The sequence below is a fragment of the Microtus pennsylvanicus genome, chromosome 2 (genome assembly GCF_037038515.1).
Source record: "Microtus pennsylvanicus isolate mMicPen1 chromosome 2, mMicPen1.hap1, whole genome shotgun sequence".
Lineage (NCBI taxonomy): Eukaryota > Metazoa > Chordata > Mammalia > Rodentia > Cricetidae > Microtus > Microtus pennsylvanicus.
In genome coordinates, this window is record NC_134580.1 from 68937526 (window position 1) to 68950002 (window position 12477).

The 12477-nt window shown below is 43.0% G+C and overlaps 1 protein-coding gene across 10 annotated transcripts in view; it reads left to right on the forward strand.

The window, feature by feature from the left end:
* The first annotated feature begins 6506 nt into the window (after positions 1-6506).
* Ambra1 (autophagy and beclin 1 regulator 1) overlaps positions 6507-12477 on the forward strand; it is a 191468-nt gene continuing 185497 nt past the window's right edge. For 2 of the 10 annotated variants that reach the window (XM_075961404.1, XM_075961407.1), the window contains exon 1: positions 6529-6731. The gene's annotated coding sequence lies outside the window, so the exon portion shown is untranslated. Of the gene's footprint in view, positions 6732-8127; positions 8217-12477 lie in introns of all 10 variants that reach the window. The other 8 variants (XM_075961402.1, XM_075961406.1, XM_075961399.1 and 5 more) reach the window with 8 other exon arrangements.

A 12477-nucleotide genomic window follows, 5' to 3' on the forward strand; every position in this document is an offset into this window, starting at 1 on the left:
CAGTCATTTATTGTAAAGTTGAAGGTTAATGCCATACTCAGAAAATTTTTCCAAAGGAAGTTGATGGAGTTATTGGTGGATGAAGCTATTTCTTTTTCTTTCTTTCTTTTTTTTTGCTATGAGCATATAGAAGTTTATACATACCAACTAGGCACTGTACCTCTTTTTTTTTAATTTATTTATTTATTATGTATACAATGTTCTGTCTGTGTATATTCCTGAAGGCCAGAAGAGGGCACCAGACCTCATTACAGATGGTTGTGAGCCACCATGTGGTTGCTGGGAATTGAACTCAGGATCTTTGGAAGAGCAGGCAATGCTCTTAATGTTATTCTTAAAAAACGATTCCAGAGCTGGCTGGCGGAGCCCGCCAGGAGAAAAGCGGCTACAGCTTCCCACCAGCGGGAGGGCATGCGCCACGCGGCGGTGGCGGCAGGTAACAGACACATAAACACAGGAAATAGCCATAAGTATTTATTAAGGAGGGAGAGAGAAAGAGGGAGAGAGAGAAAGAGAGAAGAGATAAAAGGAGAGAAAAGAGATAAAAGGAGAGAGAAAACGCGTGTGCACGTCAAGGAAGCAGAAAAGGAAGGGGCCTAGAAGGCTGCGGGCAGGTCAGAGGTAATGGGAGTGGGCGTGGCTTGTCCCTTAAAGCGACAGGAAAGCACAATACTTAACCACTGAGCCATCTCTCCAGCCCCAAGGCACTGTACCTCTAAGCAACGTTTAGTTCACAAATCATGTTACCCATATTCTCACAAAGTAGTCTAATCTTAGCTTTTCAAGTATCTCCGTTTGCAAATGATACTTTTACATGTATGTGTAAAACTACAACTGTTTTTTTTTTCCCTCAAAATAAGATGTCTGCAGGGATGTAGTGTGTTCACTCTGTTGATGGAGTGCTTGCCTAAGACGCAAAAAACTCTGGGTTCAGTTCCTAGCGCTCTAATGAACTGGTCAAGATCAGGTAGTACTTAGGAGGTAGAGAAGAGTCGGGAGTTCAAGGTCAGCCTTGGCCACACAGCTAGTTTGGAATTCCATGATACCCTATCTCCAAAGTTTCCACATTTTAAAAAAACTGAAAACTTCACGCTGGGAGGTGGTGGCGCACACCTTTAATCTCAGCACTCAGGAAGCAGAGGCAGGCGGATCTCTGTGAATTCTAGGCCAGCCTGGTGTACAGAGCAAATTCCAAGGACCAGGCTCTGGGCTGTCTGCTGTCTTTCTACTGGCTGTTGAACAGGTTAGAGAGAGCAATCTCTATCTTCAGGAGGAGGTATACACAGGATTCTTTGAGGGGATAATTTTCCCTTTCCAGGGAAAGCTTATTTTCCCCTTTATTGCTCTGCCATTCACTACTTCTTTCACCCCTTTAGTAAGTTGTTTTGGCTTTGAAGCCTTCTGGAGACTCAGACTCACAAGGACTGACAACCACCGAATTTGACAGTCAGTTTTTCCCCCTACAAATTCTAGCTCTGTACAAATCTTGCCACATTTCTTTGTGGGGAGCCTCTTATTCTAGTTATGTTTCTAATGCTGTGATAAAACACCACAACCAAAAATAACTCGAGGAGGAAAAGGTTTATTTCAGCCTATACTTCCAAACTCAGTCTTTTATCTAAGGTTCCTTCAGTTGGAGGCAAGAACTGAAATAGAGTTCATGAAGGATAGCTGCTTTCTGGCTTTGCTGCTCAGCCAGCATGGTAGTTTAAATGTAACTGGCCCCCATAAAATCATAGGGAGGGGCACTATTAGGAGGTATGGCTTTGTTGGAGTAGGTATGGCCTTGGAGGAAGTGTGTCACTAACGAGGCAGGCTTTGAGGACTCATATATGCTCAAGTTGCGCCCAGTGACTTAGACCTCATCCTGTTGCCTACTGATCAACATGTAGGACTCTCAGCTTCAGTACCATGTCTGCCTGGACACCACCATGACCTACCATCATGATAATGGACCAAACCTCTGACACTGTAATTAAATGTTTCCTTATAAGAGTTGCTGTGGTCATGGTGTCTCTTCACAGCAATAGAAACCCTAACTAAGACAACATGCTTTTTTTTCTTCGTTTTTTGTTTTGTTTTGTTTATTGAGACAGGGTTTCTCTATGTAACACTAACAGTCCTGGCTATCCTGGAACTCACTTTGTAGATCAGGCTGGCTTCGAACTCACAAAGATCCAACTGCCTCTGCTTCCTGAGTTCTGGGTTAAAGGTATTCACTGCTTTCTTATATGACCCAGGATCAGTACTACCCAGTGCTCAGAGGTAGCACTGCCCACAATGGGCTGGATCCTCCTAATCAATCATTAAGTAAATGCCCTACAGACTTGTCTACATGCTAATTTTATGGCAGCATTTTCTTAATCGAAGATCCTCTTTCCAGATATTTCTAGCTTGTCTCAATTTGACAAAAAACTAATCAGAACACCTTTCTATCAGGTTTTTCTTTTTCTCAGCTTCTCTCGATTACTTCAGCACTTCATGAACATCATTTACATTTCATTTTAAACCACTTAGAGCCACTAGAGCATCTCCTATTCTTTAAAGATCATGTCCTTGTGGATACAAGGCTCAGAAAAGCCACTAAAGCCCTGTTCCCTGCTGAATTAGCCTCTCTTTCTCCCTCCCTCCTCTCTTTTTTCTTGGTGTTCTAGTGTGCTTTCTATTTTCTATTGTTGTGATGACCAAAAATTACCTGGGAGAGGATTCATTTCATCTTACACTTCACACTCTGTTATTGAGGGAGGCCAAGATGGAGATGATGGAGGAATGCTCGTTCCTCTGGCTCGGTCAGACAACTATATGTGATTCCATCTCCAGAGGATCTAACGCCTCTGCCTTCATGTGCCTGTTCTCATATGCACTTACCCATACTCGGCACTCACTATATACATAATTAAGAAAAAAAAATCAATCTTCCAAATAGAGGACCAAAATTCCGTTCCCAGCATCTACACCAGGAGGCTCAAAGTCATCCATAACCACAGCTCCAGAGGATTCCAAGCTCTTTTTCTGGCCTTCGTGGGAACCTACAACCATGAAGTATACACATAGACACATACTAAAATAAATCATTAACAAGGTCTTTCCCACTGGGCAGTGGGTGGTGCATGCCTTTAATCCCAGCACTCTTTGTGAGTTCCTGATCTACAAAGTGAATCAGGACAGCCAGGGTTACAGAGTGAAGAAACCCTGTCTTGAAAACAGAAATCTTCCCCAATTCAGGCAGTTTAGATGTAGAGTAGTTCCTGATTACGCTAGGCCACTGTCTACATGCTGAATCATACATTTTTTTCCCTCTGTATTAAATGTTCGACCATACAGGGATTTTCTGTTACTTCTATCACCCCCAACCCACTCCTACACACCATCCAATTTTTCCTATGGGTTCTAAGTTTTCAGATCCTAGAAGAGAGTCTTCTGTAGAACTCTAAAATAACTCTTAAAGCCATTTCTGACAAGTCAGGCCTCTCAGCAGTAGTGCCCCCCTCCCCTGGGAACCAGGAATCTAACATTACCCACACACGTACTGAAATGTTGGGAACTTTCCATTTCCCTGAGTCTTTGTGAATGTTCTCCAGAAATTGGGGCAAGATAACCTTTAAGATGTTGACCCAGTTTCTGATGTATGTGCCAGGTGGGAGGCCTCCTGGACACTTGATTTGACTCAGCCCCTGGGAAAGGGATCAAAGTGACCCTCAGATATTTCCTCTTACCTGGCAACTACTCTCCAGCCAATTATTGGTAATAGCCCTTTTGAATAAGCCAATCATAATAGTTAAAGAACAATCCCCAAAACTCCCCTTGCTTCTGTGGCTTTTTCCTTTAAAAGTAGCCTGTACCAGCTATTCGGGGTCTTTCTGGCCTCTCTAATGCTGAAAGACCCTGTCATGACAGAATTAATAAAGTTCTCATGCTTTTACATCAGCTATGGTGTGAGAGATGGTCTCTTGGGGTGACTCCTCCTCAGTGATTGGACTCTAGGGTCCAACACTTCAGCACAATCTAATTTGTATTCTTTTCCTTATGGAAGAAACAGAAAACTGTTATCTCATCATTGTCTGTAGTGATATTTCATTTGATATAATTTTTTTTAAAACAAAATTTCTCAGTAGCTATGGAGCCAGTCCTAGAACTCACTCTGTCGACCAGGCTGGCCTTGAACCCATAGACATCCACTTGCCTCTGCCTCCCAGGTGCTGGGATTAAAGGAGTGCCCATTTATCAAGAAGACACATACTCCATATCTTATAGGTCAGAAGTTCTCAACTTGTGGGTTGCAACCCTTTTGAGGGTTGAATGATCCTTCCACAGGCATCAAATAAGACCATTGGAAAACCCAGATATTTACATTATGATTCATAAGAATATCAAAATTAGCTGTCAAAAAAAGCAATTTTGTGGCTGGAGTCAGCTCGGCAGGAGGATCTGTCTTAAAGTGGTACAGCATTAGTAAGGTTGTCACTAAGGTATTTGTCCACAAATACTCCACCTTCATAGGAGCAGCAGCTCAGCCACTTGTCACCAACAGCAGGGACAAAGCAATGGCATCATAGCGAGAAGACTTCTCTTTCTCAACTGTTCAGGTACCAAGTGATGCCTGACTTTTCCTGGAGAGATAGGAACAAAACACCTATTCATCCAAAATGAGGCATCAATGGCAGACTAAATAAATAATTCCATTCAAGTCTAGCTTGATTCAGTGAGTTTAACCTGAGGGTTGCTTATAGGAGCATTAGCAATTTACGGCAGCTATACCACTCAAGAGTCTCTGCCTTCTTCCAGCAATTAACTACTTATATGTCCTTAAGTAGAGGAAGGACATTGTACACTAACTCCTGAGGCTCCTTCTCCACCAGGGGATATTATGCCCCCATGAGCCCAATCTTATGAGGAGCTTATGTAACTAATCAGAGCTGCATTGATTTCAAGAACAAAATCTTTTTGTTTGCGTGTGTCCAATATGACCTAATTATAAATTATAATGCTATAATTGCCTCTTCTCAAGAGTATCAAATGCCTATCACATGAAAAAAATACCTAGAACAACATATAGATAGATTCCAGAGTAAGGAGCTTGGCCAGTACAATAGTTAGAAACAGTTGCTAATCAGATATGGTGGCAAACTCCTGTAATCGCAACCGGTGGAAGGCAGAGGGAGGAAAAGAATGAGTTGGAAGCAATATGGACTACATAGTGAGATTCTGTCTGAAAAACAACAAAAAGGAAGCCAGGCATGGTCACTTATAATCCTAACACTCAGGAAGCTGAGGCAGAAGAATTGCCTTGAGCTGGAGGACAGCTTGGGTTACATGGTGAGTTCCAAGTCAGCCAGGCTACCAAGAGGAGCGCTCATCAATCCCTCAGGCACACCACAAATCCACTCGGTGGTGCATCCCTGTCTTTTGCAGTACTTGGAACAGGGCAGCAAGCGCATCAGAATTTCAAAGTCAAATTCTGTGTAGTAGGCTACACAGAATTCAAGACCAGAGTAGGCTACATTAAGTCCCAACCCTAAAACCCAGTTAGTTAACTAGCTAGTTAGGTAACTAAAAGCCCATTTGTGGTCTGTGGTTTTAGATTGTTCTAAGAAAATAAAAGAGAAGTACGTATACTTCAAGAAAGAATTCTGTGAGTTTGAGGCCAGCCTGGTCTACAGAGCCAATTCTAGGACAGCCAAGGTTACATAGAGAAACCCTGTCTCGAAAAACCAGAGAGAAAGTGTGTGTGTGTGTGTGTGTGTGTGTGTGTGTGTGTGTGTGTGAGAGAGAGAGAGAGAGAGAGAGAGAGAGAGAGAGAGAGAGAGAGAGAGAGAGAGAGAGAGAGATTGAGATTGAGACTGATTTTAAATAACAATACAGGAACTTTTCCCTCCCACCTTAAGTTTTCCCATTTTCTCTTGGATTTGCTTGTAAAACTGGAGCATTCATAGAGACTGTTCACTGTTTTCTTCATTTCACCTGTCTCTTATTCAATGCACTTTACAGCTCTGACAGGAAACTAAGAATCAAGAGTGGAAGTCATTTGTTCAACTAGGCTAAGTAGTGTGAGAACCTACGGGTAAAGCATTCTGTGAGCTATTAAGACGAGTTTTATTTTGCTATGAGTTGATCTTCAACCAAAAAGCTCACAAAAGACTAATTATTTTTTTCGCTTAAGACCTTAAGACGAGGTTTCATATAGCCGAGGTTGGCCTCACGCTCATTCTGAGGATGACTTTGAACTCCGAATCCTTATGTCTACTCCTCTTCCTAAAATGCCGGGATTACAGGCGTGCGCCCGTCTCAAAACTTTAGTTCTCTAAATTACTTAAACACTTGGCCACCAACATAAAATGGCAGAATCACACACAGTTTACTCTACGATATAGCTTACTATCTGAATTTGTTTATTTATGCCTGGGACGGCAGCCGGCCCTGTATCAAGACCTGAGCATTGTTCGGCACTCGGCTGCAGTTCCTTGAACGATTGCTGGGCGCTCTTCCTTTGATGTCTGGGCGTTCGTGTGTTCTGTGATCTTTTGCGGCGTCTTCTTGGTTGATGTCTCTAGAGCGGCGGCGGCGGCGGTGCCAGGTTCACAACTGAGTTATTCCGGAGGCCCCGGGCTCTGGCCGCTTTCTCCCGCCGGTCGGCTGAGCGGATCCCTCGCTTCCTTCGGCCCCTTCCCGCCTTCCTTCCGTAGCCCGTTGCGTCTGCTGGTCTACGGGCCGAGCTCTCACCCGTCTCGCAGGTAGGCCCGGGAGGAGCCTGGCAGGCCCGCTCCTGCATCCTTCCGCTGCGGGCAGGAGGAGACCTTGGCGCCGGCCGGTGGGCGAGCGCGCGGCCCGAAGGGCGGCTCGGCGTAAAGGTGGTTGCGCCCGGGGGCGCGGCCGGAGGGCGGCCCGGAACTCAGCAAGAAGCCGGAAGGAGGGAGAGAGATGCTGAGGCTGCCGGCTGGGTTCAGTAGAGTGGGGATGTTGGGTCCTGGACGGGTGTCGTCACCCCCAGATTGTTGGAGTTGGCTCCCTTAGACCCTATTCCCTTTCTCCTTTTTCCCAGCTTAGGGCTCCGGATGTCAGGCCTCCGTTGCTCTGGGGACCCCCCACTGAGTCCAGCCTCAGAGGGCCCCTTTGAGTTGCAGGAGGCTTGTGAAACAAGGCCCTCTGGTTCGTTGGAATGAAATGCTACGTTCTAGCTTATTTGGGGCAGGGAAACTGAGGCAGAGGTGTAGACGTGACTTTTCCTTATGAATCCGACAGATCTTTAAATGCACTTTAAGTTTTTTTTTTGTCTTTAACGGTTTACTTTTCTCTTTTTCCTCTTTTTCTCCTTATCAGTTTTTACATACAGTGACTTTTCATTTGATCGTTTGGAGCTCCTCTTAGAAACATATATTCTGTCACCGGAAGCTTCAGAAGTTAAACAAGTGATATTTTTTCTGAATTTGTTTTTTCAAAGTTTGTATCACTTTAGCAAAAGTAGCAAGGAAATTTTGTTTGCTTCCACTTCCCCTCTGATTGATACTGATCCATCCTTTAGCCCTCTGGAACTTTCTGCTATGGTGTTAAGTCTTAGTGCCGGATGGAAGATTGTCAAGACTTTGAATTTAGGTTCTTGTCAAGGCCTTTTCTAAGAAGTATCCAAAGGGAATCCAAGAAGTCTCTTGTGAAACAATTTTTGTTTTTGCTTTTCATATTTGGTTAGTGGTTTAGTCACTTTCTACTCAAGAGTTCAGAAGTGTGTGTGTAGAAATTATTTAAACAGATAATTAAATTGAAGATGACTTTTGTGAGTTCCATTATGTTTCTCTTTTCCAACTTGGAAACATTAAGGTCTAAGGGTTTTTTGTTAATTTCGTTTTCATTGGATCAAATGTCATGATCCTAATCTGTCATTGTTTGTTAAAAAAAAAAGGGCTTGGAGGTTATTCTGGGCTGGATAAGTTTGCAAAGAGTGTAGAATTTGTAGTTGTACATCTTTATGGAGTACAGATTCTGAAAGTCTACTTCTACACAATTATAGGATGCCTTTTATGAATTTTAGAGAGATAATAGAATTTTTTTGTTTTTTTGATTTTTTTTTAATGTGTGTGTGTGTGTGTGTGTGTAAGGTCAGTGAGATTTACTGTTCTTTCCCTTCTTTTGTAGTGCTGGGAATTTTGAACCCAAGGCCTCATGTATGTGCTTGCCATGGAGCTGCACCCCCTAGCCCTGAGAGCAGCAAGATTTAAGTAAAGGTTATCTACCACCTACCTACTACCTACCTACCGTCTATCCACAGTGTGTCTGTCTCTCAGTCTGCACATGCGTGTGCCCTGCGATGTATGTAAAGGACAGTTTTCAGGACTCAGTTCTTTCTTTCCACCACATGATTCCCAAGTGAATTCAGGTCATCTGGCTTGACAGCAATCCCCTTTTATCTTCTGAGCCATTTCGGTGGTCCATGAAAATCAAATCCTTTGATAATGAGCTATTTCTTAGTTATCAAGACCTTGCTATTTTTTATAAGGGATTAGTGAAGTAGACTCTAGTGGGTAACTAAGCTAAGATTATATAGTTTTTGAAACAAACTTTTATTATGGAAAAATGCAAAAGAATGTAGAGGCAGAAGTAACATAGTCCATTGGAATTGATAGATCCTGCGTGGAATTTATTGTTTTAGGTTGTGTCTTAGTGACTCCTAATGAATGCCAGATAAGAAATGGAGATTGCTATGTATGTCATGAAGAAGAAGGTTGGAAACATCGTATAATGTTTCTGCTTATTTTTGTTGATTTATCTTATGTATATGATGCTCTATCTGCATATATACCTGCGGGCCAGAAGAGAGCATCAGACCCCATAGATGTTTGTGAGCCATTATGTGGGTGCTGGGAATTGAACTCAGGGCCTCTGAAAAAGCTGCCAATGCTTTAACTGCTGAGCTATTTCTCCAGCCCCATTATGTTTCTCTAAGAAATAACTAGTAGAGGGTTATGTTGAATTGAGGCATATAAAGAACTTGGTAGGGGGTGAGGCTACAGGATTTGAGACTCTTAAGTGTCTCTAATTTTTCCTACACTTTTTAAAAGTGTAATTTAGCCGGGCGGTGGTGGTGCACGCCTTTAATCCCAGCACTCGGGAGGCGGAGGCAGGCAGATCTTTGTGAGTTCGAGACCAGCCTGGTCTACAAGAGCTAGTTCCAGGACAGGCTCCAAAGCCACAGAGAAACCCTGTCTCGAAAAACCAAAAAAAAAAAAAATTAAAAAAAAAGTGTAATTTATTTTATTTGCATAGGTGTTTTGGTACATGTATGTCTGTGTGAGAGTGTCATATCTTGGAGTAAGTTGCCATGTGGGTGCTAGGACTTGAACCCAAGTCCTCTGGAAGAGTAGTCAGTGCTCTTAACCACTGAGCCATCTCTCCAGACCTTTTTCCTACAAGTTTCACTTGATTTTTTTCTAAGGATTTTTAAAAATTTTATTATGTATATAGTGTTCTGTGTGCATGTATGACATGCACACCAGAAGAGGGCACCAGATCTTATTATAGATGTTGTGAGCCACCATGTGGTTGCTGGAAATTGAACTCAGGATCTCTGGAGAGCAGTCAGTGCTCTTAAACTCAGAGCCACCTCTCCAGCCCCTACTTGATTAATTCTTGTGCGCTTTTTTTAAAATTTTTTTGAGGCAGGGTCTCTCTCTTGTATCAGATTTACTGTGTAGCTGAGGATGATCTTGAGCGCCTGATCTTCCCGCTTCTGCCTCTCCAGTACTGGGCTCACCCGTGTGAACCACAATTTGAAGCTAAATCCTGGGGTCGACCAAAGTCATTTTGGGTTGTCTCCTGATGTTTCAGAAACGTTCACATTATGACTGATTATTCTGTATTTTGGTAAGATGGTTCTTGGGGATAATTAAGAGATAGAGGCTTCAAACAGATGTGGCTGTACATACCTTAAATTCCAACTCTCCAGGGATTGAGGCAGTAGGATTGGGAATTGAGTTTTAGGTCAGCCTGAGTTACATCCTAAGGCTGTCTTAAGAAGCAAACAAACAAAAACAACAACAAAAGAACAAATGCAAAGCAAAAAAGATAAAAGCCTGTGAGTGACCATAGTCACTGAAATCAACTGCTTGTTTTTACTAAGAGAGCAAAAGCCTATGTCCTTATACTGTATAGTCTGTAGTGTATTCAGTGTGTGTGAAGGAAATAAGACTTTCATTCTTTTGTTATTTATCCTTTATTAATTAACTAAATTAATTATTTAATTTATCCTTTATTAAGCTTTATTAATGCCGAATCCAAACTTTTTTTTTTATTTATTTAGTATACAATATTCTGTCTGTATGCCTGAAGGCCAGAAGAGGGCACCAGACCTCTTTACAGATGGTTGTGAGCCACCATGTGGTTGCTGGGAATTGAACTCAGGACCTTTGGAAGAGCAGGCAATGCTCTTAACCACTGAGCCATCTCTCCAGCCCTGAATCCAAACTTTTATGGACTTCATTCAGTATCATCACGAATGGCACAGTTTAATTCAATAATTTGTCTCATCTATCACTTTTAAAGAAATTAGAAAAAAAATCAACATATCAACATATCAAGGTCTCTTTTTTTTTTTTTTTTTGGTTTTTCGAGACAGGGTTTCTCTGTGGCTTTGGAGCCTGTCCTGGAACTAGCTCTTGTAGACCAGGCTGGTCTCGAACTCACAAAGATCTGCCTGCCTCTGCCTCCCGAGTGCTGGGATTAAAGGCGTGCGCCACCATCGCCCGGCTAAGGTCTCTTTTTTTAAAGGTAGGTCTCAACTTGATAAAGTTATTTTGGAATAAGATAAATGTTTTTGTCTTGTGGTTTAACATACTCAAAACAAAGCCAACGGGAAAGTGTAACTGTAACAAACTGAAGTTCTCTAGTTGTCCTCATCTTTAGCTCCCCTCCTCAAGCTCAGTGCTTTCAGTTCTTGACCTCTGCTTGTCCAGAAGTGTGCCCTACCTCTGGCTAACTTACAGGGTTTTGTTTGTTTGTCTCTTTTTTAGCCTTTCACTCTCAAGTTAATTAGAGCTTGAGCTACCTTAGGATGAGTGGAGGAATTCTTACTTTCCCAATGAAAGGCATACGTGTTTGGAATTGGATGCTGCCTCTCTTAGGTTTAGATACCATTCCTTCATGGAGTCCTTGTCTGAATCTGCAGTAGACAATTTTTAGGTGCCTCATTCACCTAGTCCTGAGAGTGTTTCATCTATTACCCTTGTTTGGCCTTCCAGTCAGACATGCTTGACAAAGTTGCTTCATTTGCGTCAGATTGACTTCTGCAGGCTGAAGACCTGAAAGCCACAATGGCAGGATGTGTGTCTTCTTATGGTGACCTCCAGTGACGTTCCCTTTGTCATTTTTCTTCTGCTCTTGAAACCAGAGAGACCATGTCTTGGTTGTCTTGGTTAGGGTTTCTTTTGTTGTGATAAAACACTATGACCAAAAACAATTTGGGGAGGAAAGGGTTTATTTCAGCTTAATCCTTGCACATCGAAGTCCTTCGTCAGTCATTTAAGTAAATCAGGGAGGAACTCAAGGCATGGGCCTGGAGGCAGACACTGGGGCTGAGGTCTTTTTTTGGTTTTTCGAGACAGGGTTTGTCTGTAGCTCTGGAGCCTGTCCTGGAACTAGCTCTTGTAGACCAGGCTGGCCTCGAATTCACAGAGATCCACCTACCTCTGCCTCCCGAGTGCTGGGATTAAAGGCGTGCATCACCACCGCCTGACGAGGGGTTGAGGTCTTGAGGAATGCTCCTTCTTGGCTTCTCATGGCTTGCTCAGTTTGCTGTTTCACACATCCCAAGATGGTTCTGCCCTCACTGTACTGGGCCCTCTCAGTCATTAATAAAGAAGATGCCCCCACAGGCTTGTCTACAAACCAATCTTCTCAAAGTTCCTCTTCCCAGATAACTGTAACTTGTGTGAAGTTCACAAAACTAGAGAACACAGACCAAAACTATCTTTTTTCTTTTGAGAAGTTACGATTTGTAGCTGAGAGATGGTTCAGTGGATAAGGAAGGACCTGAGAGTTTGAATTTTTGTTTGTTTGTTTGTTTGTTTGAGACAGGGTTTCTCTGTAACAGCTCTGGATGTCCTGGAATTCATTTTGTAGACCAGGCTGGTCTTTTTTTTTTTTAAATATTTATTTATTGTGTATACAATATTCTGTCTGTGTGTATCCCCGCAGGCCATAAGAGGGCACCAGAGCCCATTACAGATGGTTGTGAGCCACCATGTGGTTGCTGGGAATTGAACTCAGGACCTTTGGAAGAGCAGGCAATGCTCTTAACCTCTGAGCCATCTCTCCAGCTCCCAGGCTGGTCTTGAACTCTCAGAGATCCACCTGCCCCTGCCTCCAGAGTGCAGCAATTATAGGTGTGTGCCACCACTGCCAGGTTTTCCTTAACATTCATATGTCAAAAGCCAGACAGAGCCAGGTGATGGTGGTGGCAGAGGCAGAGTTGGGTGCTTGCCTGTAATCCCT